General features: G+C 51.1%; 1 long non-coding RNA gene across 2 annotated transcripts; it reads left to right on the top strand.

The window, feature by feature from the left end:
* Nucleotides 1-878: 878 nt before the first annotated feature.
* Nucleotides 879-22379, top strand: LOC134517403 (uncharacterized). Of its 2 annotated transcripts, XR_010071619.1 has the most exons (5): nt 879-1397; nt 2141-2194; nt 10210-10342; nt 17039-17241; nt 21541-22379. It is a non-coding gene; the product is annotated as an uncharacterized LOC134517403 (long non-coding RNA). The 2 variants fall into 2 exon arrangements; XR_010071618.1 differs by lacking the exon at nt 21541-22379 and having other exon boundaries at nt 17039-17908.
* Nucleotides 22380-23198: the final 819 nt, after the last annotated feature.

Raw genomic sequence — 23198 nt, 5'->3', positions numbered from 1 at the left:
GGGAATGCAGGCACCTAAGGGTGGTGGGTACCAGTGACACCTGAGCACCTGTACGGCGGCTGCAGATGTGACATAGCATCCTTGAGGGGCTGGTGCCCATCTGGAGTGGCAGCAAGTGGGGGAGCTACCCTGGGATGTCCCAAACAGGGAGGTCTTGGCCCTGGTTTCTGGGGCTGGGTAACCTCTGTCTCCCTCAGGCAACTGGGATTTGAACCTGAAGCGTCTGTGCTGCTGTCTGGAGTCCCTGTCCCCCTCCTTCAAGAAGCTTTAATTTTCATTCCGGTGGAGGGTGAATAATCCTTGGGGGTTGTTGTGAAGAGGAATTGTCACCCTTCCTTCAGCTCTACCAGAAACTCTTCAAGAGGCAGTTAACAAATAACCTTCCCTTGGGATAAATTAGCTCCCAATCCCAATTCAATAGCTGCTCATTTTAAGGTGTCCTTGTTACCTTGTGCGAGTGTCTGATCTTCCTTTGAATCCTGCTGTGTTTTCAGACCCCGTGATTGCTGCAAGCAATCATGAGTTCCACATTAACAGCTCATGCACTGATTGCACCGAGCAGTCCCAACACAACCTTTTGTGAAAAGTTTGGGAAAGTTGGGCTCCGCGCTACGCTGTCAGAAAGCTACACAGATCTCACTCCGTCACATGTTAGGGTGGCTGAATCTTCAAATGAGGACTGGTTTGCAGGAGCTGGCATGCAGGGGAGATCTGTGCTTCAGAGTCTGGCTTTAGAAAGAAAATCTTGTAGGCAGCGTCAAGGAAACTTGGTGATGGTGCGGAGTTGTCCAACAGCCTCCAGGCAGCCTGGAGCAAAGGCTCTGAGATGTGCAAATAGTAACCCAAATGGATTTATTTATTTTTCTCTCCAGCCCGACATTGTTGCAGAGTAGGAGAATGGCATCGGGATAGCTGCTAAAAAAAACAAAAAAAAAAAAAGAAAAGAACTGCATCAGAAAGAAAAACCTCCTGCCATTTCATCTTGCCCACACCTTCCAGTGAGACAGCTTTTCCCAACTCTGCTGAGGATAATTTCTGCTGTACCAAAAACATTGCCACGGTTTGCAAAGACGAAGTCATCCTTATTAACAAGCCTTTCCAAGAACAGCAAACTGAAACACGCAATCTTGCACGGATGCTCCAATATGTATCTTTGGCTTTCGGGACAGTTGTGAGATTTTTATTTCCTCTCACACCAATGGCAGCGGTAGCGTTGAGGTATCTTGCGTCAATTAAAAATCTCTTTAATCAAATACTGGCAGGGGAAGGGTTCAAAATACTTGAAGAATGACTCCTGAAAGCTTTCACTTGACTGTGAGTGAATTCATCAAGAGACTGGCCCGCAACACAAAATCTTCTCTCACCTTTAATTCCAAAGCTGCCGACGAACTGCAGCGGTGGGTGTCAAGAGAAATCTGTGTCCGATAGGATGGAGGAGGCTATGGCCAGTGTTTCTGACCCAAGAAACCGTTGTTATAGATAAACCCCATTACTCAATTTATCAATCCCTAGTTACCCTTCAAATTCCTATATCCCAAATCCCTGGCATAGATTAGATAGTTTAATTTGAAATGGGAAAGTAGGCTGGAAATCATTGCTGTGCAAATTGTGTAGAGGGATTGTTTTTTTCGCTTCCATGGCTGAACTGGACTTCAAAAGAATGAACAAAATCCATTCTGGTAGCTCCCAGTGAGGAGTATACTACTATGGAGAAAGGGAAAAAAACAACAAACCTCCCAATATTTTTTTCAACCCGGAGTGAAGCATTTCGATTTGGGGGAATTCAGCTAATGTTCTTACTCCTCAAAATAGGTCAACTTTGAAACAGAAAATGTTAACGCTGAAACAGGAAGTTGAATAGAAATGTTTAGAAAATGTAAGATTATATATACATATATTTGGAAGTTTAACAAGCTTGTGAATGGAAAGAAAGCATCCAGGCTATTTATAATTCAATTAGGCTTAGATTTAGGACTAGGTTTCACTCTCCATAAACTGCATTTCTTTTTCATTTAGAACAATCTCCTTCCTCTGTCAAAGCCCCTTCTCCTCGCTATAGCTGGAAATATATAGCTATAATATAGTTGGAATGACTATAGCTGTACTGTGTCAGCTAACTGCTGTATTTTTCTTTCCCAAGGCTCTCCAGGCATCCGGGCATGTTCATGGGGGAGCACTGGCATTGGGGACCCAGGTATGGAAAACCACAGGGAGCGTGCTGCTGGCACTGTTATCAAGGAAATTTAACCATAGAATGGTTTGGGTTGGAAGGGACCTTAGAAACCACCCAGTGCCACCCCCTGCCCTGGGCAGGGACACCTCCCACCAGACCAGGCTGCTCCCAGCCCCGTCCAACCTGGCCTTGAACCCCTCCAGGGATGGGGCAGCCACAGCTTCTCTGGACAACCTGGGCCAGCGTCCCACCACCCTCACAGCAAAGAATTGCTTCCTCACATCTCACCTAAATCTCCCCTCTTTCAGTGTAAAACTGTCCCCCCTCGTCCCATGGCTCCCCTCCCTGATCCTGAGTCCCTCCCCAGCTCTCCTGGAGCCCCTTTAGGGACTGGAAGGGGCTGGAAGGTGTCCCCAGAGCCTTCTCTTCTCCAGGCTGAACCCCCCCAGCTCTCTCAGCCTGTCCTCCCAGCAGAGGGGCTCCAGCCCTCCCAGCATCTCCGGGGCCTCCTCTGGCCCCGCTCCAACAGCTCCGTGTCCTTCTGCTCTTGGTGCCCCAGAGCTGGAGGCAGCACTGCAGGGGGGTCTCCCCCGAGCGGAGCAGAGGGGCAGAATGCCCCCCCTCGCCCTGCTGCCCATGCTTTCACCTCAGTCCCTTCGGTCCAGCAGCCCTCTCCTGCAGGACTTCTCAAGACTTTGTCTCTTTTCCCCCATTCCCCTGCAAATGTCCTATACCACATTTTACTTTCCTTACCAAAAAAAAAAAATTTAAAAAAATCTTAGCTAATACTGTTCTCTCCTTTTTTTTTTTTTGGTAGCTTTTCAGAGCTCTTGCACCGTCTCTTTGCGGCACTGGTTATGTATGTGTAAATAGTAAGTTAGTTTCTCTTCTCACTCTGAGGGGTTGGCTTCCAAACTGTTTATTGAGTAATAAAAAAAGAAAATTACAGGCTATTGCCCAGGGATAATGTGCTAATAATTTTATGACTGGACAAACGGTTGGGGCAGCCCACAAATGGTGGTAAGCAGGAAACCTGGTATCTATTGCCCACAGAGCCACCCCCGAGGAGATAAAACCTCACTGCTAGCAATGCAAGTTGATGCAACAACTGTGAGCTATTGAAAATTACTTTGGGGATGGGTGGTGGGATGTTCATTATTACTTCCAGAGTAAAAGTGGCAGATAAGTTTTTTGGAAGGTGTTCAGAAGTTAGTCCTACAAGGAGCAGACATTACCACCATGTCTGCTTGTGCTCAGGTCCGCACAGCCCACAGCTGCTGGGTGAGAGGCTGTGAATTCCTGGAAAAACAAAGATTAAAGGGTGTTAGTGCTTTCAAGCAAACAGGAATCATCCCAGAGATAACAAAGGCGTTAGGTCTAATTGTGTGGCACTCGAGTCCAGTCAGCAGTGTCCCAGCGTTGGTGCTGCAGAGCATGGAGACAGAACCTGCTGCTGCAGGGTGACAGTGGTGTTGCCCCCAGCCAGGTGATAATACGCCCCGTCCCTCTCGCCCCGAAGCCTGTGGGTTTAATTGCTTCTATTTTTAAGCCCATAGCTGTAGCTGGTTTCGTTCTCATCCAGTAAATCATCCAGCTCCTTTGGGACTCCTGGTGAGCCCCAGGCACCTGTGATGCTGTGGGTACAACAGCAGCTATGGGCTAATTGTAAAGTGTGCCTCTGACCACCGAACGTGGTCAACTGGTGCCATTTAAACGTGTCCATTCAACTTCCAAAGACTTAGCCGTAAACAGCACTGCTCAGCTTGCTTGTCCTAAACCATTCTGAGAAGATGCGCCCCATTCGTCATCTCGAGGAGGATTTCCTGACCTTTCTTGGGGCCAGAACATCGTATATCACCTGTTTGCAAGGGCATGTAGCGATAGGACGAGGGGCAATGGTTTTAAACTAGAGCAGGGCAGGTTTAGATGAGACATTCGGAAGAAGTTCTTTACACTGAGGGTGGTGAGACATTGGCCCAGGTTGCCCAGAGAGGTGGTGGAGGCCCCATCCCTGGAGACATTCAAGGCCAGGCTTGATGAGGCTCTGAGCAACCTGATCTAGTTGAAGATGTCCCTGCTGACTGCAGGGGGGTTGGACTAGATGGCCTTTAGACGTCCCTTTCCACCCAACACATTCTGTGAGTCTATGCTTTGCACTGTCTTCTTTCCACTGATGTGAAGTTCAACAGAGGATTGGGTGAGAAGGGCCCTTGAGAGGTCTCACTCTCTGCCCATTTCCCACATTGCGGGATGAGCTGTACCTCTTCCAAACCAGCAGCAGATCCAGTCCTCAACGTGGGCAGGAAGCTATGCAACTGGGCGTAGCTGTTGGCAGCTGCCAAGACCTCACATTTGTATGTTAGTGTTGCAGATAGGATCTCATAAACCAGTCTCCCTCCTGCTTTACTGCTGATTTAATGATCGGAGGAAGAACTTGACTGTTTATTAAAAGATTAGACAGTAAACTTTAACAATAGACAGTAAAGGGTTTTGTTTTTCCATCCTTCTGATCGTTAAAGCAACAACACATTGGGCTGCAGAGGGATCTGCTCCCAACCTCCAAATCCAGAACGATGGTACGGGGGGCTGTGATGTGACTGGGCAGCACGCCCTCCATCAGGCAGGATGGAGAAGTTGGCATTGCCGCTTCCGTGGTCTGGCAAATCCAATATCTGAAGAAGGGCAGGGCCTCACCCCTGACTGGGCTATCTCACGAGGCTGGCTTGCTAATGGCAGAGAGGATGGAGCAGCACAGCTGTCTCTGAAGCCCTCCGTTGCTGCTAATCAGCAGCACTAACTCTGCCAAGCTTGCCAAAGGTATTTGCTTCATCACCCCTTCTCCTTCCTCCCTGGCAGAAGGCATCTCTGCTGAGAGGCCCTGGTGGGAGCCAAGATCTCCAGCGTGTTTGCCTGGCTCTGGAGGATGAACAATCTCTGCCAACTCTCTGTCCTCATAGCAGCCCAAGGTGGTTCAGGCCCAGAGCCCATGTGATGGCTGGTTGTAAAAATGTGTTCAGGCATCCATCCGTCAGTTGACACCTGGTTCTGAACAGTGAAAGTGGCTCCTTAGAGTGTGTTGTTGGGTTGTTTTTTCTCAGTTTCTATGGGCCGTGGGCTTCTCTCCTAACATCACCTCTTCAGCCTGGTTCCTGTGCTGAGCTGGTTGGCCTGGCTTCTCCTGGGGTTAGTGGAGAAAGACTGGACTTCCTTGGATCACTCATCCTGTCTAAGGAGAGTTCAGTCAGTGTCCAGAAAGACTGACCTCTCTCCACAGATTGTAGTGGAACTCTAGATGAACTTTTTTGGACACCTGACATGTAGACGTGCTAATGGCTGCAGAAGCAAATCTTGCTTTAGGCCCTAAAACACTTTAATAAATGTGTCCGTCAGCATCCCCCTCCTCCTTTGGAGGCTTCTTTGGAGAACCCTGACTGCAAGCACAGCGGTCCTGCTGAGGGGAGGTGGGCTTCCTGCACCTTACTTACTTTGAGTCCTGGGCAAGCCCAAAACAAGTTGCCTTCTAGCTCAAGTCCCAGTCCTGATAAAGGCTCCCATCCAGTGGGTGTCTGGTGGATCACACAGGAGGAGGGTCAGTGGTTCAGATGTAGGAGAAGCTTCTGCCTTCCTCTCATCCTGCAGTGGGGTCTGAAATCCACATGCTGCTGGAAGCCAGCCTGGTGGGTGAGGAGCTGGTTCATGAGGGAGCTTTGTCCGATGGACCAGACCTCGCACATGAGAGCAAGGTAAGATGTGCCTTTGCTAGGCTTGAAGGAGGAAGAGGGACAGAAAGCAAGTGCGCACGCGCACCAAGATGAAAAGGAGGATGTTGATTATAGAATCATAGCGGCGTAGAATGGTTTGGGTTGGAAGGGACCTTAAAGATCATCTAGTTCCAACCCCACTGCCATGGGCAGGGACACCTCCCACTAGACCAGGTTGCTCAAAGCCCCATCCAGACTGGTCTTTGCTTGTGGTCCTGAAATAAAGCAGTATTTGCACAAGCTCAGTACATTTTGGGCTCTGGGCTTCTTTTCCAAGTCACAGAGTCACAGAATTGTAGGGGTTGGAAGGCACCTATGGAGATCATCTAGTCCAACCCCTCCTGACAAAGCAGGTTCACTTAGACCTCTCCAAAAAAGGCTTTCAAAAACATAGTTGCCATGGGATAGGAGTGGAGGTGCTGTCGTGTACCAACAGCCTTCTCCAACAGTGTCTGAGAAACAGCAATCCCCTTGCATGGCAGGCAGAGATTACACGTGAAGTCCTCCAGGGATTTGTGGTAGGGCTTGTGCTGGCCTATCCACAAACGATCTGCAAAGGGGAGCAGACAGACACCAAAATTTGCAAGGAAGCAGGAATTATTCAGGGCAGTACCAACAAAAGATGACTGCAAAAAAGTGCAGAAGGGTGGCTGCTTACCGATGACTGCATGATGACATGGCGGAGGAGGTTTGGTGTTGGTAGCTGCACAAGGAGAAAGATCAACAGTAGATCAACAAAGATCATACAGCAGTGTGGTCGAAGTGAGCTCTTACCACCCTGGAAGGAGACTGTAGAGGCATTGCAGGCTGTTTCTGGAAATGTCAGCAGTGACTACAAAGGCAAGGGCAACGTGAGGAGTCACAGCGGAAGAAATGGTGGGTAAAACGGAGCCTGTCATTATGCGACTGGATACATGCACGGTGCACCCCTGTCTTGTATGCTGTGTGTAGTTCTGGTGTCCATGTCTCAGGGGGTGACGCGCAAGGAAAGATGGGAAAGGAAACCAGAGCTACCCATTGTAGCAGCAGGACTTCTGGTGACCAGGATACCTTGATCTGAGGAGGACTGAAGGGGCAAATGAGAGGAAACAAGTCATGGGTGGCTTAGAGGAGGTAGATGTGGAGCTGGATGGACCTCAGCTCTGGCTGGGGCTGATGCTGTATAGAGACCCCAACCTTGGCTCTCTGTATTTGACAGCTGGGAATAGGAACTATGCCAGCACCCAAAAACCAGCTCAACGGGGGGACATCAGTAAGGAGTGGCACACCTGACCAGACCCCTCTTGCCATTGGCCTGTAGGACAGCAAGCCCCATGTTGACCCCTCTCCTTCTCCTGGCCGTTCCCTGTCGGCCCCCCGTCCTCAGTGGGGTTGCAAGCCAAGCAGCTGGGAAGTCCCGTTTGTGCATCACACTGTCACCTGGGCTGCACCAGGTGACAGATTTCAGCCCTAAAAGACTTAAATGGACTCGCCCTGATGGCTCAGCCCTGGAAAATCTCTGCGTGTCCGAGGATTAAATCCTGGCCCCAGTGGAAACAACTGAGCGTTGTCTGGTGGAGTCTGGTGGGCCAGAATTTAATACCCGGTTTTAAGGGCTCTTTAAAATCAGCTGTGATATATAACCAGTCTTCTCAGCCTCTAAATACCTCAACAAGGTTGGCAGGGCATTGGGCGTGGCGGGGGGGCCCGTGGGCAGGATTAGTGGCAAATCCATCGGTCAGGAGAGAAACCGGGGAGCCCGGCCGGGGCAGAGTGGAGCTGCAGAGCTGGAATTGCTTCTGGTTGTGTCTGCGGCATGCAGAAAAAAAAGCTGGGTACCAGGTGAAATCCTTTGCTTTTTAAACACTGCGAAATCCGTTGATAGATTCCTGTCGCTGCATAGGCCGCGCGGAGTGCGTTTGTGCATATGTATTTATGTATGTACACACTTACCTCCCCGCGAAGTGCAGGCACCAAAATACGTGGATTTCCTCAGCCTGCACCTTTCTGCAAATTGCAAAAATACAGACAAAAGAATGAAATTAAGTCCCTTATCATTGCTAAGTCATTGGAAACTAATATTGCATCTACCGGGCATTTTTTTTCCTGAACCGTCCTCACTTCAAGATCCTAATTTAGTGATTCTTTCTGCAGCTCTTTACATTCTATTATTTATAAGAAACAATATTCAGCCCTCCCTTGACAGTATTTGCAGGGCTGCAGAAAGCAGTGCGGCAGAAAGGTGGTAGAACAATTTTGGTTATGTTTCCATAGCTACCTAGCTGCTAAATGTGGTTTATTCCATTTTAAAGTCAACCAACACATGCACACGCGCACACGTACGTCCCCTCTCACACGCAGGCACTCACAAATCACCAAATGAAGTATATTCAGGCTAATCCCTGGTCTGCCTATTCCAGCCTAATGTTCCTGCGATTTGTATATTTAAAGGGGTACTTGCTGCATAAATAAATGGCAGGGCAGCGCTCTCGCTGGGTACGGCAGGATGATAAACATATTGTTTCTTTCTCGCTCTCCTCTCCGACGTGTGTGTTCCAGTCGGTCCCTGTAATATTATAATGGATTATTTTTACCCGGCCGTTGCGCGCCGAGGACGTCGGAGGTGGGATGGTGTCCTCTCGTGGCAAACGGCATCTTTGCAGCAGCCGAGCACCCCCGCTAACGGGCACCCACGGAAAGGGAAGGGGTGCCCTAGAACCGCATGGGCGTTTTAGGGGCGAACCTCTCTGGCCGGAGCATCCTGCTGCTGCGCCCGCGCGCGTGAAGCCGGCTCGGCACCCTCCCTCCGTCACCCTGACACGCGCCGAGGGAGAAACACAGCCCCGTGCTTGCTGCGTGCCCCGCTCAGCGTGGCAGACTGGAGGCCACTGGTTGCGCGCGGCTTTCCCAGCCCGTCCCAGCTGATTTAAGGAAGGTGAAAGAGGAGGAAAATGAGGCGTGGGGAAGGGAGCGAGGAGAGCTTGTCCCCGAAAGGCGCCGTGTGTCTAGAGAGCTGTGTTTGGTCAGAGGGCATCCCAGCCCTTGGCGGTGGTGGGCAGCGGCGCTGATTTCCACCCGTTGGAGGGGAGGGAAGGGGTGAGGAGGCAGCGTCCATCCCTGCCGGAGCTGAGCCGCCTGTGCAAATTCTCCCCAGCCCTGCCGAGGAAGGAGACCCCCACAGCTTGGGCACGTCTGATCGCTCCGGAGAGACTTTGCCGGCTTAAGCCAGCCATGCTGCAGAATACACGGGGCTTAACCCTCTCACAGCCAGGCAGCATTCTTCTCACAGCCTTGGCGTCACTCCCTCCCAGCTACACGTCCCCCGGTGCCTCACCGGTGGAGCTCCTCTCTGTCCCTGCAAGCCGGGAAAGGGAAGAGCTGAAACCAGCACAAGAAATAGCTACAGACAGGGATGACGGGTAGAGAAAGTAATAGGAGAAAAGAGAGAAAGAAAATAAGGGAAGGGTAAAGATGTACCCAGCGGGAATTTCCTGCCTTAAGGATTATCTGAATGTAAATAAGACATATCAGAGGAGGGTAAATAGGATGTAAATATGTATAGAAGGAGGGTTGTATTTAGCTCTTGTCCATCCATCCTGGGCTGAGCATCCAGCCCCTGTTCCCTCCCACGCCTCTGCTGCATTAGCCCTCCATCACACCATGACTCCTGCAGACGGCAGGTGACACGTGGCCTCGGGGATGGCGTGTGTCCCTGGCTCACGGCGAGGAGCGGTGTCAGTGGGTGTTAGAGCAGCTCCGGCTTTTACTGGGAGACAGCATGGTCAGTGGGATTCATCCCTCTGCTCTGGGCCGCGCCAGCCCCTCTGGGGGGATGCTCTGCAGCACATCTGTGCCAGAGCTCTCCCTGGGCACATTGCCCTGCAATTAGGCTCCGTGGCATCGTCCAGTCAGCGGTATTTTCTGTCCCCTGATACCTCTTTACTCCCTGTTACCGTAGGCAGTGTGGTCCTGGCAATGGTACCTTCCTCTCCCAAGCAGCAGTCCTGTTCAGGTACATGAAGTCACTTCTAGATCTCAACAAAACTGGCTTTTTGCCATGCCAGGGATAGGGAAGTCTCTCCTGAAGCGGGGCATTTTTGTCACAACTTTTTTTTGTTTTTTTTTTTTTTTTTTTTTCTGCCTAGAAAAAAAACAGGAGAGTGAAAAATGCTGCTGAAAACCATGTTTTATTAGCATTTGTAACCAGGTGCAAAACAAACAAATCATCATTGTAAAGCAATAAAAAACCCCCCTCTGACCGTCTCTCACTTGCTCGTGCTTGTTGTTGTTTTGCAGATTCCCTCTGCTCCAGAAGGTTGCCTGGGGTCTGCCAAGGTGCCAGGCACGGTTACTCGCAAATTCATCCTTCTGGGCTGCCTATGCTGAATGAAGAAGCTGGAGTGGCGGAGAGCGAGCAGATGCCTTTCAGGTGGGTCGCTGGGATTCAGCTCAGCCCGGGGCGGCTGTGCCAGCACGGGAGCAGGGCGGCTGTATGTTTGTGGAGCTCGCATCTGGGATAACCTGTCTGTACGTTCGTGGAGCTCGCATCTGGGATAACCTGGTTAAAAGCTCAGGCAGGTTTTGTTGTCCCAGCTCTCGTCCTTCCCAAGCACAGACCCTCCTCTTGTACCAGACCCAAGCTGCCATTTGCTCCAGCACCCTGGTTCTCCCTGGCTTTGTGGGGAAGATGCTCTCACCTTTATTTGTGAGCCCTTTCCATGGGGATAAGTGGTTAATGATGCTCAGTCCAGGGCCAGCCCATTCTGCCATGTGAAACTGGATCCCTTTTGCTTCCCAAGGTTGCTCCAGCCTTCAGCGGCTGCGGTACCGGCCACCCTTTGCTCCAGCTGTCCTCCGGGCAGTCGCACCCTTCCACAGGCCTGGTTTTCCACCTACAATTGCCATATTTTTTTTCGCACCTTTCTATGCCAGGAGAGCGCAGAACCACAGGGATGGTTTGGGCCAGGCCGGTGAGCATGGGCATGAGCTGCTCGCACGCTCATTGCCCAGGTCTTGGTTGTGCACCACGGTGTGCAACAGTGTACACGTGACAATGAAAACCCGAAACCTTATAAATAAGCACGGTCAGCACAGCCACGGCAGCCCGTAACTATGTTATTTTCCTCCATGATGTGAGATTCAGTAGTGGGCCAAGAGACACCGTCATTAATAGGGGTGTCCAGTTTGTGACCAAGGTGTGAACACGCTCATCGTTGACTTGCCTCAGCAATAAGGGACTTTTGTTGTTGTTTTCTGCCGGACCAGGACGGACCGGCGACAAATCGATTCCCTATGGCCACGCTGCTCTCCTGTGCCATCATTAAGTGTGATTAGAAGCAATAGCGATAATCATCATGTCACTGGTTGCGAGGCAGGCTTTGCCGTCTTTGTCTTGGCACTCTTTCACCTCCAGCCCCACAGCAGGCAGGTGCTGGAGGCCGGGGTGTTTCGCTGGCACTGTAGTGACAGGTAATAATCCGAAGGCTACAATATTGCCCAGGGATTGCACTCCAGGCCCATCTCCAGCAACAAGCAAGTAGCACAGACACATTTCTTCCTGCCTTTTCTGCCCCTTTAGCCATCGGCATCGGGCAGGGGACTTGTGGGACCTGGCAGGACCCAGCTTTGGCTTTCCCGCTGTGGGAAAGGGGCAGGTCCCCTTCCCATCATCCCAGGAAACGGCAGAGTTGATAGAGGGAGCCGTGAAGACAAACATTCATCCAGCCCTCTTCTCCGGATTAAGGGAGGCTCTTTTTTTTTTATTTATTTATTTATTTCTTTTTTTAATCAGTTCAATGTTTTACAGCTCAAATTCAAATAGGAGCTTAAGAGCTTAAACAATGAAACCAAAGGATGTGTTGGCATGGATGGGCCGTCTTTCCTCTCCCTGCCTGCTGGGGTCTTGGGGAAGAAAAACACCTGCGCTTCACCATCACAAGCTGATGGCTGGCTCGCTGGGGAGGGCAGACACGCGGGCAGACCCTCCGCCGATCCATCAGGGCTCATCCTAAGGGGGTCATGCCATCTTTCACCCGCTGAACCCATCTGCCCATGGTTTCTCCCTTTCCTCTGATGCCTGTGGCTTTGTGGGTGCCGGGTGCTGGGGGTGCCCAGTGCTTTTTGGGAGGTTGCTACTGCTCGGAGATAGGGGGGAAATAGCAAGCAGGGTTTGGGCTCTCCTGAAAAAGCGTCTGTGCGGGGTGAGGCGGCATGGGGGTCTCCAAAGAGCCCCCCCCCGCCCCAGGCGCTGCCATTCCCAACCTCGTTCCAGATGGACGGCGCTGCCTGAAAATAATTGCAGGTAGCTGCCTAGTGCTCGGGGAAGCTTGTTGCTATTCAGCATCAGCGGTCAGACGCCGTCTGCTCCTTCGCTTGGGCGCCTCTGAATCCCAATGAAGCCTCGCCATCCCCCGCCTCCGGCTTGGCCTCCCTTGGTCGGTGTCCTCCACTCCTGGCTGCCTCTCGCCCTCCACTGCTGGCCCCAGAGGCTCTCCCTCGCTCGCTCTCTCTCTCTCTGCACGCCCAGCCCGTATCACAGAGCAACTTTCCAAAGCAAGAACTTCACCTCCCACCTTGTAGTTACCATGTGAAGCAGCAGTTGTCCCAGAAGCCAAAGGAAGAGACAGATCACACCAGAAAAGGTGGGGGTTTCTGCCCAGCGTGATGTGTCCTATGGAAACGCAACTGCCCCCAGGTTATTGTGTTATCAGGGCAGAGAACAGAGTGTGTCTACAGCCTGGATGAAAAAAAAAAAAAAAAGAAGGCGGCAGAAGAAAGGATGCTGCTCCATTTGGGGAAGGGAGACTCCTCCCAGGCTTCTGGACCAGATTCCCAGCTGGCGTAAATAAAAAAAGCGCTAGACTGGTTTACTCTAGCTGCAGCTGCTGTAAAATACTTTTTCCAAAGCATTTTCCTGCCCGGGTTTTCTACCTTCCTCCAACTTAAAATGTCATCGCTAAAATCCAGACGTGCAGCCTGGCCCACTGTGTCCCTCGCAGCCCGGTCGGGAAGCAGCAGCCAGCAGGATGGGTGAGAAACATCAGAGCAGGGGCGAATTCAGACAGAAATCATAGGATAACAGAAGGGTTTGGGTTGGAAGGGACCTTAGAAACCACCCAGTGCCACCCCCTGCCCTGGGCAGGGACACCTCCACCAGACCAGGCTGCTCCCAGCCCCATCCAACCTGGCCTTGAACACCTCCAGGAATGGGGCAGCCACAGCTTCTCTGGGCAACCTGGGCCAGGGGCTCACCACCCTCACAGCAAAGAATTGCTTCCTCAGATCTCATCCTGAATCTGCCCTCTTTCAGTTTGAAGCCATTAGCCCTAGTGCTATCACTACATGCCCTTGTAAAAAGCCCATCCAGCTTTCTTGTAGGAGCCCTTCAGATACTGGAAAGCTGCTCGAAGGTCTCCCTGGAGCCTTCTCCAGACTGAACCCCCCCAGCTCTCTCAGCCTGCCCTCACAGCAGAGGGGCTCCAGCCCTCCCAGCATCTCCGGGGCCTCCTCTGGCCCCGCTCCAACAGCTCCGTGTCCTTCTGCTGTTGGTGCCCCAGAGCTGGAGGCAGCACTGCAGGGGGGTCTCCCCCGAGCGGAGCAGAGGGGCAGAATCCCCCCCCTCGCCCTGCCACCCACGCTGCTGGGGACGCAGCCCAAATGCTGCATGACCCTTCCCGTGAATAAGGCCAACCAGTTGCCTTCACCAGCACTCCCACTACACCTCCTCCAGAGCAGGCAGCAAGCATCCCTCAAAGGCACGGGGCTGCTGGACCCGGAAGCTGGTGGATGTGCCAGACCTAGCTGGAAGGAGGAACATCATCTTAAAGGACGGCTCTACAGCTAAGCCCTCGGTGCAGCGCTGAGGTGAGGACGGCCACACCAGCTGCAGGGCACGGGCCTGGGCTGAAGGGCTGTCCTCAAACACCTCTGTTGCTGCCCAGTCGGTGAGCGTGTGTTTAAAGATGTCTTCCCCAAAGTTAGCCACTGGTGCCGGTTTTGCTCTGAATGACAAACACTTAAGGTTCACCTGCTTTCTTTAATCTCCTCGAGCTCGTATTCATCTGACCCGTGCATTGTATTAATTACATCCCTTTTATTCTTGTCCATGCCAACACAGGGGTATCGTTATTGCCGTTGCTTTCTCTTCTTACTATTTCTATGCTCTCAGTCACCAGACCGTAATATTCTGCACCACAAGAGTACACTTTCCTGATCACCTTCCTTCATTAAGAAAACTTAATTTTAGTGCTGAGGGGAAATGAATTGGATTAGAGAAAATAAACCACCCTAAAACAACCATAAGGTTTCTTGTTGGATTAAATATTAAAATTAATAATCCAGTGCTGCATTCAGCCCTGTATTTATGTTAATATTTAATTCAATAAAAGCCCGTGTTTTAGAACATTTTCCCATTTGTTTAAAGCTACGGATGCAATTGCAATTTCTGCATAAAGTAGAACAATAGGTAGCTAACTGTTTTATGATAATGAGGAGGAATGGCGGCTCAAAAATCCTCTACCTGGCAGGGAGGGGAGGTTTTAGCAGGGGGAAAGGCAGCGGATGGCAAGGTGGCGGAGGAATGCAAATCCTGCTCGCTGGAGGAAAGCTTGACAGCTAGGAAAGGGGCTGTAGGCTCTAAGACGACAGCCAGTGCTCTATGTGTGGCAACTTCTTGGCTTCGAAACGCCCCTGTCGTATAGGGTTGTATCTCTGTAGCATCGGAGAGCTTGAGGGTGTTTGCCCCTGGGAAGGATGGGACCGCCAGTGGAGACCCAGGTCCTGGGCTGGGGGTGCATCCTCCAGGGACATGTTCACCGCTGCTCGTGTTTGGGATGTTTTCTCTAGCAGAAAAAGTGGTCCGGCGGTGGTGTTGCTACACGAAGCCTGAGATTTAGATGTGAGCTGGGAGCAGACGAGGATGGGGGAGGGTCTGGTGTGAGGCTGGACCCAGGCTGAGCTCTCCCCTCCCTGGCTCCTGTCGGGAGTACCAGGCAAGATGTGCTACATAACGAGCTTTACTTCGTTGTCTTCTCCAGTGCTGACTCAAGCCTGGCTGAAGTACAGCTCAAACCACTGCTGCGGTCCTGGGGTTCAGCCTCAGCATCCCCACGGCAAGAACTGAGTCTGGGAGCAGAATCCTTTGCCCAGGAGCTTTCATGTTTCAGTGCTGAAAATCAGCAGGGAAGGACTTTAAAAGTCCTGCTCAGTCGTCGTCATTTTCCAAGGGATGGAAAAAGGGATGTTCTCATTTCCCAAGGGTGGACCGAGCCCCTTGCAGAGGCTGGTGCTGGGCTTTTACCCACTGGGAGATATTACAGAAGCCCTTCACTTTCCTAGGAGAGCTGTGATCTTGAAAGCCAGAACAGTTATATTGTCTGATGTCACGTGGAGGAAGTGGAGCACGTAGCAGTGATCAGTAAAACTTAAATGCTTTGGAGGTGGAGTTAGAAGCGAGTTTTCTGAAGTTTGGATACGTACCCAAACTTCCTTGAACCTTTTGGGGTCTAATTAAATTTGAGGGGATTTATAAAAAACCTGCATGGAAGATAATACTCTTTTCTATTAAGAAACTGCTTAATAAAACAGATTATGTGTAAAATAGAAATATGGGCCTTGCGAAGGAAGAGTGAAAAGACACTAATGAGCAGTGTCTGAGTGTTAATGAATCATATTAGCATGCCATTACCTGCAAATATTATAAATAGACCAACCAGTATTAGGTTCCCTTTTCTCCAAAGAATCTTGCATGATTTCTGAAGGTGGCTTGATGCGGTATAGTCCTATTTTGTCCAAGGGGAAACCGAAGGGGAAGCGCATCATTTGCATTCACCCCTCAAGCCTATGGTGGAGGTGGAGATGAGAACATTGGGTTTTTATTTTTATATGGTGTGCTTTGGCCTGTGGGCATTCAAAACCCACCAAGCACCATCCTGACCTCTTCATGGAGCACCTTTTCCATCTACCCAGAAATAGTGTTGAGAAACTCGGCTCCAGCAAGTACCTCCCTACCTGGATCCTGAGTCTTTTGTTCCTCTCTGGACCTCGTGTGGACATTGCCATCTGGGTCTGCTCCAGGAAATAGCCCGCGTGGGTGATGGGGATGGGTCCTGGAGGCACTTGGCAGGTGGTGAGTGCCAGGGCTTTGCCCACATCAGAGCACGTCCCTTCTGCGTGGCTGGTGGATGTGTCCCACCGACTGGGCACCCTCGGTTAGGGGACCAGAGCTCGCTTTCCTGTGGTGTCTATGGTTTGTTGATCCCTGTTTTAAAAGATAGTCAAGCATCTCCCTCCTCCATCACCGCGTCATCCTCAGCCTGTTCAGTGAAAGCCAGGAGTGATTTAATTTTTGTTTTCTTGCTCTTTTGAGCTCTGCTGGGAGCTGGCATTGACATCTGTGATTGAGAAGGTTCCCGCTTAGAGCCGGATAGGACTAGGAAAGATGGGCTGGTTTAATGATAATATCAGTAAATATATGTTCACGGATGCCTTTGTCACCTCAGGCTGTTGCTGTGGAGCAGGGGATTACTGCGTTTCGTTTGGGCTCAGCCTACAGAGGCTGACTTTGGGGAGGAAGGTGTAAAAAAGAGACAAAACGCCTGCGTGCCAGGGAAGGGCGAGCAGGGCTCGGAGGCTACGCCGGTTCACAAAGGAGCACTCCTTCCTTGTTATTATTTACAGCAAAACTCCCCATTGCAGTGATGGACATGTTCAATAATATTCTGAATAGAGAAGCTGGGAGGAGGCGCTACTAATAATTGCGAAGGATGTCAAGAAGGAAGAACTAATGTGTTTAAACATATGGGCTGGGATTCCTCTCACCTCACCAGTCATGTAAAAATTAGGTGCATGCTCATTTTAGCTCTCTCTGTAGTCCATGCAGAAGCAAGTTTCTTCCAGAAGGCAATTTGTCCTGTCCCAAAGGGGTGTCCATGATAGACGGGTTCAGTAGTTCTCTGGAGGTTTCTCCTCCTGTTGACAATAGCGAGAGTATAGACAACTTTTAGACTAAATACGTGACTTTTAGTTGGTGCTGTTAGCAGAGACAAGCCCTCTTCCTTCCTGGAAAAAGCACAAATAACTGTAATTTCACAAAATTTCTGACAGTGAGTCTTCATTTTTTAAACAGCCCTAGCTGTCAGGAAGAGCTGATGCTTTTGAAGAAGATGGGTGGTGGTTGTGAAAGTGGAGTGAAGAAGCGACATGTAACTGCTGCTTTCTGGCTGACAACGTGACTGCATTTTCTGAGGTCCCTCCTTGGCTTCAGCATCGATGTCCAGACCTTTGGTGCGCGCCAGGAGTTGCCCTGCCCAGCGTTGCAGACCTAGGGGAGTGAGTATCCTTCCTTCCATTTGTGAGGAAGAGCTGTAGTCTTACCAAAAGCCACAGGGACTTTGTCTCCTACGTCCCCAAATAATGTAGGCATAGAGATTCACGAGCCATGCATGGGTGGGTTGAAAAATGTAGCTATCGCACCACCAAAGTGGAGGGCAGGTTATCCTGCGTAAGGTTGGAGTAGAAAATAGGATATATCCTCATTTCTAGGATATGCTTATAGAATCATAGAATCACAGAATGGTTTGTGTTGGAAGGGACCTTAAAGATCATCCAGTGCCACCCCCTGCCATGGGCCGGGACACCTCCCACCAGACCAGGCTGCTCCCAGCCCCGTCCAACCTGGCCTTGAACCCCTCCAGGGATGAGGCAGCCACAGCTTCTCTGGGCAGCCTGGGCCAGCGTCCCACCACCCTCACAGCAAAGAATTTCTTCCCGATACCTAATCTATATCTCCCCTCTTTCAGTTTGAGGCCATTACCTCGTGTTCTATCATTACACTCCCAGATCCAGAGTCCCTCCCCATCCTTCCTGTTGGCCCTCTTTAGGGACTGGAAGGGGCTCTAAGCTCTCCCCGGAGCCTTCTCTTCTCCAGGCTGAACCCCCCCAAGCTCTCTCAGCCTGTCCTCACAGCAGAGGTGCTCCAGCCCGCTGATCATCTTCGTGGCCCTCCGCTGGCCTTGCTCCAACAGGTCCGTGTCCTTCTTGTGTTGAGGACTCCAGAGCTGGACACAATACTCCAGATGGAGTCTCACCAGAGACTCACCAACACCTCCAAGTCCTTCTCCTCAGAGCTGCTCTCAGTCCATTCTCTGCCCAGCCTGGGTTTGTGCCTGGGATTGCCATGACCCAGGTGCAGGACCCTGCACTTGGCCTGGTTGAACTTCATGAGGTTCGCACAGTTCCACCTCTCCAGCCTGTCCAGGTCCCTCTGGATGGCATCCCTTCCCTCCAGCGTGTCGACTGCACCACACAGCTTGGTGTCGTCATTTCTAGGATATATTTTCCTATTTTCTCTGTCCATTTGCCTGATCAGTTCCTGCTGCTTTGCACCACTGCCTGTCTTGTTTTCCTTCTTTTTTGGAGGAGTGTGAATGTGTTCTACATCCGCTCTGGAGGCACCTAGATTAACAGCGGCTTGCAGAGCCTGGGGGTTGGTGGGATGCAGGAGCAGGCATGGATTCAGGCTGGACTCACGCTCTGCTCCCACCATGGTGCTCCCACTCGGCAGGGTCAGAAGGAAATCATCGGTTCATCGGGAGGTGCATCTTCTTCCAGGTTGGGGATCCCAGCACGCCCTTGCAGAGGAGAGGCTCTCGGTTGGCTGTCTTGCTATTTTTCCCCTCTATTTGTGAGCAGATGAGGGGGAAAAAAAGGCAGAGTTTACAATGTTTTGCCTTCTTTTACTGCTGGAAGCAAGGATGAGCAGCTTTGTTTTACCAGACGTGTCTCTGCAGGCTCCTGGCAGGTTGTCCATGGACCACAGTTCGTGATGGCTGTCCTGGGTAGCGGGAAGGCTGTGGCTCTACGTGCTGGGGGGAAAAGGCTCATCATCCTCTTTTTATTTCATACGCGGCTTTGGAAAGTTTCCCCTCTAATCGTAGCCCTCGCCCTGCTCCCAGGCATTGCTGCAAGGGCAGCCAGCAAAGCCGAGGTCCCTGCAAGGAACTGAAGGTGGAACGAGCTGAGGTGCTTGGGGCTCTGTAGCTTCTCCCAGCTCATCTTGCCGCATTTATAAATGGGTTTTAGTTTGGATTTCCGAGCCCCAGCTTCTGAGATCTGATCTCCTGTGCCAGGGCACACAGGATACCTGCGTATGGACACCCCTGGTTGCAGGGAGGTTGCCTGTCCCCAAGTGAGTACCAGCCTGGGCAGCGGTGCTTGCGTTTCACCTGCCACTGCGCGGGGACAGCATCTGTATCCTGAAACACCCATAACGCCCTAAAACCACCCACAAAGTCCTAAAAACCCCCTCTGATTTCCAGCATGCATCTTCCTCCCTCCCGCAGAGAGAGATGTGGCAGAACTGCAAATGTCCAAGCCTACCAGGATTTCGCTACGCGTTCAGCAGCCCTGCATAGGTTTGTTGGTTGCTTTTTTTTTTCCCCCACCTTAGGGGTTTAGACTGCACAGCAAGTCCAGTAATGAACTGTTACTCTGGAAAATAAGGCTTTCATTAGGTTAGGATTCTGCCAGGGTATTTGCGTTCCTTTATAATGAACCGTGATATTGTGCAAAGCCCCGGCGTGGAGCGGCGCGCTGCTTATCTCGCTGCTATCATTTACCCACTTATCAGGAGCAGATCCCCTCGCCTCCACCGGGCACTACGGCTAGAGGAAGGGAGGGGAGCGGTGCAGGGCTGCGACAAGGTTTCTGTCTCACCGAGAAGCTTTTTTGGGGGTTTCAATCCGAGCACGGGTCAAACACTGGTTGTGACTGTTGATCATAACCCTGGCTTCTCCTTACCGATGTCTTCCAAGCAAATGCTGATATTTTGTGTATTTTTTTTTCAGGTGTTCATTATTCATCACTAGCAGGTACTGAAATTGCAATGCGCGTCTCTTCTGGTGTGAAAACATTAATAACTGCTTTGGCTAAGCATGGAAAGATCATTTATTTTACAAATACACAGAAAATGCAGGCCGGCTGGGATTAAAGCACAGCGTTTCTTTGCAGGCAAGGGTTTTGACCGGGAGAAAGAATTAGTTTTATGCAGGTCTGCACTTCCACAAGCAGAGGCGGCTGAGCTGCTCACCCTCCAGCCCGCAACCTGAAGCCGCGGGGCTGGCAGAGAGCAACACCTTTAGGGGTTGGGGGCTATTTCTGCCCTATCTGAGGGTCTCGATCGCAGTCCGTGGTACGGGTGACGCTTCCTTCCTGTGTCTCCCGTCTCCTGCGCACCTCAGGCTGGGGCAGGTCGGATCTTGCCGTGCCCAGGGGGGCTCGGGACCATGGTGCTGCCTCCCCCATCCCCCCGCCAGCCTTGGGACGTTCTCCGCGCACCTCACCTCCATCAAGGACAAGGAGCAGTAAATCCCGGCAGCCTCCTAAAAAACATTTTAATTAAAAAAAAACAAACCTGACATAACAGGAGCTTTAAAGGACATGAAAGAAAACAGCTGTGGAGCTCCCCTCTGCCCTCCCCTCTCCGCCATTGCCTCCCCTCCTTCCACAGTGCAATTTTCATTTAAAGCTTTTTTGATTTCATCAGCTCAGAGCTGGGGGTGGGGGGGTGTGCACAGGTCTTTTTGGCAGCCTGGCAGGGACGTGGTTTGGCTGGGAGCAGTGACGGTCCCTTGCTGCCAGCCCGGCAGCCTGGGGGGAGACAGGAGGAGGAGGGCCTGAAGGTCCTTTGCCGTCTGGACCGACTCAGATAAGTTTGGAGTTATAGCCCAGACCAGTGGCACTTGGGCAGTTGGCACCACAGAGAGGTATCCTGGTGGCCAGCTAGAGATGTGACAGGTCCTGCAGGGCAGGGGGTCTCCTTTGGAGATGTCCCACACATCCAAACCGAACTCAAGATGGTTGTCCTTGGCTGGTCCATCCAACCTCGGGCCAATTTCTGGTGTATCGAAGCCTGGTTTTGCTGCTAGCTGGAGGGCTCCCTGAGCTGGCAGTCCTCTCATCTGGCACTGCTGGCGAAACAGCCACCAAACCACAGAGGCTGTGGTGGCTCTAAACATGATTCCACCTAAACATGAGGAGGAACTTCTCTACTTTGAGGGTGGCAGAGCCCTGGCACAGGCTGCCCGGAGAGGTGGTGGAGTCTCCAACTCTGGAGACATTCCAAACCCACCTGGACGCGTTCCTGTGCCACCTGCTCTGGATGACCCTGCTCTGGCAGGGGGGTTGGACTAGCTGATCTCCAGAGGTCCCTTCCAACCCTATGATTCTATGATTCTATGATCTGCCTACCTTGGTACAGAAACGCACTGCGTAGGTACACAAACACACTGCGTTGGCAGAAGGTGCCGCCATGGCTGCTCCATCAAGGCCGAGCTGCTGAAGGGTGCAATCTGCGGCGAGTGAGGGGTTTTTTTACCCTCTTTTACCTAAAATACATTTTGTGAGACCAGCACTCATGGCATCAATCCAGAGCTGGGGGATGTCCAACCCTCTCGCCTTTCCAGGGATCAGCACATCCGAAGGTATCCTCAGGCCCACCGAGCTCGGCTGGACTCAGCCAAAGGCGTTTCCAAGCTGCCTTGCTAATACTAACACACGCTTTGAGGTAAGACATGATGTGGGATTAGCAATTAAAGTGGACGGGACTGATTTTTTTTTTTTTTTTTTTAGGAAATCCGATGAGAAGGAGGAGCCCTACATCTCCGGCGTCTCCGGCTTAAAATCAGCAGGCAAGCCGAGCCTGTGGAAATGAGAGCAGGGCCAAACTGCTCCCACCGGGACTGTTCACGCTTTGCATTTTGCAAACATAACGTCCTCGCCGGTTCAGGGCTTCCACTTAGAGCCGGACAAATGAAAAACTTCTCAGCTCACTGCCCGATCCTCCACCCAAAAAAACCCAAAAAAATTCAAATAAGAAATGGTTGGGATCAATGCAAAGTACAGACCCTTTAATTTATTTTTTTTTTTCCCCTACCAAAATAAACCCTTCTCCTCCCCACTCCGATTAATTTTAGATCAAATGAAATGTTTTATTCAATTGCAGACTGAAATGTCATTTCAGAACGTTAACTAGAATAATATTCCTTTTTAAAAAGTAGCAGAGCAAAAAAAAAAAAAAAAGTTCAATTTTTAAAACTTCCTTTTCTTCCCGCATGCGTGTAGGGGCAAATTTGGTTTTTGATGAAAAAAAAAAAACCAACCCACGTGTTTCTGGTGAACCTTTTTGGTGAGCAGCCCGTGGCAGTGTGAGCCCCCGGGAGAAGGGGGGAGACCCAGTCGGGGTGGGGGGGGCCGACGTGGGCAGAGCTGTGCGGCACACGTTGGCCAAAATCATCTTCATTCCCCAAGAGCTTCCTCCTGCTTCTCTGCTGACTGTTCTTTAATCAACTATTTAAAACCCGGCTTGGAGACTTTCATCACTTCCCAAATCCCTAGGACTTAAAAAAAAATAAATAACTTCAATAAAACAGGAGAAGACACCGCATCGGTGGCCGCTGACTGGTCTGAGCCTGATCCATCGAAGTCGGCCGTGATGCTCCTGCACGGGGAGGTGGGTCTGGGGCAGGAGGACGAGGGAGGGTTTGGGGGAATTGGGAAATAAATTGATTTTCCCAGAGTCATGAGTCCAGGCTCCCATTTTCAGCGTGGCTACAGCGTGCAGCGCAGGCGGATCTGGAGGCAGGGCTCCAAAGGGATTAGTAAAGATTTATTTTTCGTTTTCTGGAGTGAGATGAAAGGGGGGAGGGGGAGGGAGAGACGAGCGAGGAGTCCTACAGAAAGGAACTCATTATTTTTTATCTTTTCCAATGACCTTGTTTGTTTTATTCCTGCTTGAAAGCAGTTTCTTTCCTTGTGAAAGTTTGGAGATATCTGGAGACTGGGGCCGGTGAGAAAGGGAAAAAAGGTGAAAAAAAAAAAAAAGGAGCAGGGCGAAGAGCAGAGCAGAGTCATCTTCTGTGTGACTCCCCTGGTCCTTACTCCAATCCCATCTGCGCATCTCCTAAAGGAATTTCTTCAGAGCCATTACGAGAAGGGTTTTATTTTATTTTTTTCCCTCCTCTCTAATTCTGTGGACTTTGATTCTGGCTGGGAAGCAACGAAAGCTCACTAACCCACGTCTGCTTCCCTTCTCAGCCTGCATGGACGGCGTGAAAGGGGGAGGTTGCCGCCAGGGATTCACGTTGCTAAGGGTGAAGTTTGCCGTGCAGCACCCCCCCATTAATTTAACCCTGGCTTTTATTTTTTTTTCCTTTAGCACCCTGTTTTCCAATTAGTCTCTGTGCTGGGAGCGGGTGGGCTGTGGAAGAATGCAGCTGCATCACGGAGGT

This window comes from Chroicocephalus ridibundus, chromosome 6 (genome assembly GCF_963924245.1).
Source record: "Chroicocephalus ridibundus chromosome 6, bChrRid1.1, whole genome shotgun sequence".
In the NCBI taxonomy this organism is placed as follows: Eukaryota; Metazoa; Chordata; class Aves; order Charadriiformes; family Laridae; genus Chroicocephalus; species Chroicocephalus ridibundus.
The sequence above is the reverse complement of the archived record's forward strand: the minus strand, read 5'-3'. Positions and strand labels throughout refer to the sequence as shown.